Source organism: Gossypium hirsutum, chromosome A09 (genome assembly GCF_007990345.1).
Source record: "Gossypium hirsutum isolate 1008001.06 chromosome A09, Gossypium_hirsutum_v2.1, whole genome shotgun sequence".
Taxonomy (NCBI): Eukaryota; Viridiplantae; Streptophyta; class Magnoliopsida; order Malvales; family Malvaceae; genus Gossypium; species Gossypium hirsutum.
Genome location: NC_053432.1, coordinates 45,857,641 through 45,864,166, shown reverse-complemented (window position 1 = coordinate 45,864,166; position 6,526 = coordinate 45,857,641).

Below are 6,526 nucleotides of genomic sequence, written 5' to 3'. Positions count from 1 at the left end.
GCCCAATTTGGTACCTTAACTTGGTATTTTTTTCTTAATTTGGTACCTAAACTTTTTTTAGGTTCAATTTAGTATCTCAACTTATTAAATGTTATAGAAATTACGCAAAACATTAATAGTATTAAAAAAATGTTATGCTACATAAATATCGTTAGTATTATAGGAAATTCATGTTAAAAATTAGGTATTGAGCTATATGTGTCTAATGAATTGATATTAAATAAGAAAAAAATTTTAAAAACTCAATTTAAAAAATTCATTATTTTCAATTAATAGAATAAATAAATAAATAAAATTAAAAGTAATTGAACTTATAAAAAAATCATACCATCTGCCACATCTTGATCATACATTGGTTATTTTTGCTACCTCATAAATGTTTGACAAGTTCAACTACCAACTCAAGAAAAAAAATTAGGTACCAAATTAAGAAAAGAATCAAGTTCAGATATCAAATTGGACAAAAAAATTAAGTACTAACTTGAAAAAATTATCAAGTTTAGGTACGAAATTTAAAAAAAAAAGTATTGATAATATTAAGATTAAAATTAAATTAGTGTCGCTATTCACTCTCACCAAGCAATAAATTTTCAAGAAATTTTCACTACATAAATTCCCCCTCCCTAATATGTAGTGGCCGGCCATGCTATGGGTGGAAACATGTCACCAACATGTTGTGTTAGTGATGTATGGTAAGGAAAATAAAATAATAAGCATGATAATTAAATAATGAAAGGAAGGGTGATGGAAAAAAAAAATAACATGGTCTCACCCCCTTGTTGCCGTGAATTGAAGAAAGAAAAAAAAAGTGTTCATTCTTGAACATCCTTGGCCGAATAGAGGAAAGAAAGGAAGGGGAAAAAGCTTGAGAAAATCGGCTATGGTGGTTTGCTAGACTAAGGTATGTTTGATATTATTCTTTGAGATTCATGTATATTTTAAGTTGTAAGTGAAAATCTACCTAGCCATGGTTCAAATTTTGTTAATTGATGGAGATGATATTCGGCCATGAATGTTACATTCTTGGTTGGTATTTTGATGTCTTTGGTGATGAGGTATGAAGATGGTTGATTTTGAGTGTTTAATAAAAAGGATGCATGAATTATTGTTAAATAATGGTCGAATGTAGCATGATTAAAGATGTGAATAAATTGAAGTTAAGGAGGTTGTCAATGAAAAATATGAGTTGGATGAGGCTTAAAGAATAAAAATCTAGGTGACTAGAGGTCAAGGACATTCAGTCATAGGCTTGTATGCTAGCAAAATCGGCCAAGTGATTATGTGGTGGAAATTAAGTGTTAAATGGAATGAAAATGATATTATATGGGGGTATGTATATTCGGCCATATGAGTAAATATATAGATGATGTTAAATTTGATTATGTATAATGGGCATTAAGATGTGGAACTTAAGAAATTAGAAGTAAATGAACTTGATAGTATTTAAGAGATAGAGGTGATAGATTAATGTTGCACATTCGGCTATGGTTAGGCATGTTGATGATCTTATCTTGATTTAGATAATTAGGCATAAAAGGGTGGCAAAGGGGATGAAATTGTCGAATGATTAGTTGGGTAACAAAAGAAGCATTCGGCCATCCCTTGAGAGCTTGTGTGATGTTGGGTTTAAAATTAGCAAAGGTAACTTACCTAATGCATGTGCATGGGTGATTAGATTTTGATGATATGGTAGTTGCATGAGGTTATTAGCCGAATATACTAACATACATATACATGTGAAATTGGATTGTAAATATTTGGCAAGGGGGTTAAACTAGTTAAATTATTGATTAAGCTCAATGAGTTAAAGGAGGTGAATCGAGCAAAGGCAAAGAAAAGGTCATCGAGTAGCCGAGTTGGAACCGTCTTACCCAACACGAGGTAAGTCATTAAGCATGTAGTTGGTATTGTTTCAAATGGTCATAATGTTTATGTATTGATGCTGAATGGAATGAATAAATATACATATATATATATATGCATGTACGTATGTGATGATGAAATTGTTGAATGAAAAGAAAAGAGGTAAGATGTACTGAGTTGTTGATCTCGGCACTAAACGTGCGGGTATAACCATTTATGACCATGAGATTGGCGCTAAGTGCACGGGATTAAATTGTACAGCACTAAGTGTGCGATTTGACTATGTTGCACTAAGTGTGCGAAATGAATATGATGCACTAAGTGTGCGAATTGACCATGCGGCACTAAGTGTGCGAGTTTGACTATGTAGCACTAAGTGTGCGATTTGATTACGTAGCACTAAGTGTGCGAGTTGATTATATAGCACTGAGTGTGCGGACTCAATATACATTCGTGAATCATTATGGACACTATGTGTGCGACACTATTGAGTCGATCGCGGACAGCGGATCGGGTAAGTGTCTTGAGTACATGGCTAATAGGTGCTATGCTTATACTTGGTGTTGAGCTCGGTAAGTTTGAACCTATGTGACAAATATACTTGAAGTCACGTACATAAAATTTATCGTAGGATGGGTGAAAGGCCGTTTAGTCGTTTGATTGTAACGAAAATAAATCGATTTATGAAAATGCCTCAATGTCCTATTGATGAGTATATGGAATGTGAATGCATGAATTGATATGAAACTGAACCGATAGGTTGGAGGAACTATGGTATGGTTCGGTATGGATGGAGTAAATTGTCTCGTTCCATTTTGTTTCCTCTTGTGATAATGTTATTGATGGATGGTAGTGCATTGCTTATGACTTACTGAGTTATAAACTCACTCGGTGTTTCCTTGTCACCCATTATAGGTTGCTTGGACTCATCTAATTTTGCGGGGTCAGGCCGTCATCGAAGTCATCACACCGGATAGCAAGTTTTGGTACTTTCTTCTTAGTTGGCTTAGAAGAACATTTTGGCATGTATAAGCTATTACGTTGTGTTTGAACCTTGGCATGTAAACTTTAAGCCATGCGAAAATGGCACGAATGTTCGATTGAGTTGGATCAAGGGTAGGCATGAAATGGACCTAGTTACTTTCGTAACAGATGCTGGCAGCAGCAGTGTCATGAGATTGAAAAATCACTAAAAATAGTAGGAGTGGAATTAATTGATGAATAAATTATGTAATCGAAGCTCGATGAGTCTGTTTTCATGAGGAAGTAACGAAAAGATCATATGGGCAGTATATTAAGAGATAATCAGATTTTTGTGGGACAGGGCCAGAACGGTTTCTGGATTCCCTGCTCCGACTTTGGAAATTCATTATAAATTAACCAGAGATAATTAGGGGTCGTACCATATATGTACAGATTCCTCTCTGAGTCTAGTTTTCATAGAAACAATCAGCATCAGTATTGAAGCCCCGTGCAGGGAGATATCCAAGTCGTAATGGGCAAAGGTCAGTGTAGTCGACCCCTGCAATATGGGAGACTTTGACTAATAAACTGTACTAATTGGCCCGACCAAAAATTCTAGAAAAAAATACATAGATGGGCACATGAGTCTAGTTTCTGGGAAAAATCACGAAATTGATTTTCGAGTTACGAAACTCAAGATATGATTTTTAAAACGACTAGTACACAGATTGGGCAGTGTCTGGAAAATAAATTTTATAAGGGGTTAAAGTCAGTTAACACCTCGTGTTCGACTCCGGTGTCGGTTTCGGGTTCGGGGTGTTACAGATTGTACATTGGTTGAATGTATCTCCCGAAGCAAAGTCAGTTAAACAAAAAATGAAGAAGTTCGCCCCGCAAGTTAAGGCCATCAGGTAGGAAGTTGGAAAATGTCTTTCAACAGAATTTTGTAAAAGTTTTTTGTAAACAAACAATATATTTTGTAAATGTATTTTGAAAATGATTTGTACAAAGAACTTATGTTTTGTTAAGACTTTATTTTATGAGATCTTAATGAAATATCATAGTTTGACTTTAAAATATTATACTCTGTTTATGAAGTCATTACTCTTGAACTTATGCGCCATATAACTTATTCGTTATTTTGAATTTGTTAATGGTTTCATTCAAGCTTTAATAAAGAACCAGCTATCATAAGTTTATATCCATATCTCTAAAGTTTTGTAAAGCTATTACCAAAAATCTTTTTAAGTTAGTTTGATTTATAGTAACGACACATCATTCTCAGATCCTATTAAAGGATCGAGTTTGGTGTGTTACAGGAATTATATAGGTCTTACGAACATCTCCTCAAGCAACAACTTAGGAAATAATATTCTCATTGATATATGGCGCAGAAGAAGTAATCACTGATGAGATAAGCTTGCAATCCCATAGAACATCTCATTTTGATGAAACTTCCAAACAAGAAGCCATCAGACTCAATTTAGATCTTCTTGATGAAATCAAAGAGATAGTAGAAATCAGGAACGCTAATCAAGCTCAACAAGTTGCTCAATACTATAATGCTAGAGTAAAAAAAAAGCAATTTCATTTTAAAATATAGTGCCAAAGGTACAATAAATATAAAGAAATTAAGAATTTGCACTGGTGTCATTAGGATCAGCGATTTTCTCTTCTCCTTCCACTTCTTCGTTATTGTTTCCTTCACATCCAATAACAAGATCAGATGTAACGCCCCCTTACCCTAGACCGTCGCCGAAGTCGAGCACGAGGCATTACTAAACTTATTTGAGCACTTAAACAAATTCGGACAAGCTGTCCAACTGCGTCATAGTTGCTTAAAAATTCATATCTCGAGTTTCGAAACTCGAAATCCAATTACGTAAATGTTTCTTGAAACTAGACTCATATATCTATCTACTAATTTTTTTCTAGAATTTTTGGTTGGGCCAATTAATACAGTTTATTAGTTAAAGTCTCCCCTGTTTCAGGGTTCGACTACTCTGACCTCTGTGTATTACGAATCAGATATCTCCCTGTACAGAGCTTAAATGACTATGCCGTTTGTTTCTAATAAAACTAGACTCAATAAGGAATCTGTACATATAAAGCATGACTTCTAATTATCTTTTTAAAATTTATGGTGAATTTCCAAATTCAGAACAGGGGATCCAGAAATCGCTCTGGCCCTGTTTCACAAAAATTTAAACATCTCATAAAATATAGCTCATATACCTGTTTCGCTTCTTCCATATGAAAATAGACTCATCAAGCTTCGATTCCATAATTTATTCATTATTTAATTCCATTTCTACTATTTTTAGTGATTTTTCAAATTCTCATCACTACTGCTGTCTGAATCTATTTTATGGTAAATTTTACCTATTTCATGGTTTCCATGGATTAGCTAGCAATTTGACATACATAACACCAAATATGATCATGATTAGCCATTCCAATGGCTAATCATTACCAAGCATTTCCATACCACTCAATAACCATATCATAAGACCATATATACAAAATGATTATAATGCTATACATGACATACTCAAAATATACAAGCCATTATGCCAAGATGGTATACGGATAGTGTGAGTGGGCCTCCGACCGTTCCCGATTTCCGAGCTAGCTTGTCAAAACTATAAGGAATAAAAATGAGGGAGTAAGCATAAATGCTTAGTAAGTCCATATGAAATTAATAAGCAATTACCAACATGCTTTTAAGATAAAACACCACAATTGTACAATTTCTAATGATTTTCTAAAATCAGAACAGGGGATCTCGAAGTCATTCAAACTCTGTCTCACAACAATTTAAATATCTTATAACATAAAATCCAATTGCATGCACCGTTTCCTCTATATGAAACTAGACTCATCAGGCTTTAATCTCATATTTTATTCAACCCTTAACTCAATTTCCACAATTTATGGTGAATTTCAAAAGTTACACTATTGCAGTAATCCAAAACTGCCAAAGCCATATTTATTCATTCACCACTATTATTCACTAAATTCATACAATATCATTTCATCCATCATGGTAAGAACACATAATTATGCTTCATAAGCATAGATCCATAATCTCAATGTCATCAAGTATCAAGAACTTATTCCAAATCATGTCATTTTCATAGTATTCACCAATTCTTAATCTTTTCGGGCCATTTTACATTTTCGTTCATAATCAAATTAGGGAACAATTACGGAATTGAGTACCTCATTATCACAATGCCATAGTAAAATTATGGTCTTGCACATAGTCACATATCACATACCGAGGCCATAGACCAGCCATGGTCTTATACGGATCACATATCACACTGATGCCATATCCCAGATATGGTCTTATACAGTAGCACATATCACACCGATGCCATATCCCGGATATGGTCTTATACGGAAGCACAAATCACATTTCTCCGAAGCCATAGCCCAGCTATGGTCTTATACGGAAATCACATTTCACATGCTGCCATGGTCCAACCATGGTCTTTTCCGTCAATTCGTCTTAGCCACTGAATGAAAGTACTCCAGTCCGTTGTTCCATTTAATTTGTACTTTTATTCAAATATCATTTTACAATTATCACAGTTTAATGACATTTTATATACAATAATATACTATATCATTCATGAAATTTTCATTTCAAAACATTAAATTACACATTGCATTATTAAAAATCATATGAACTTAC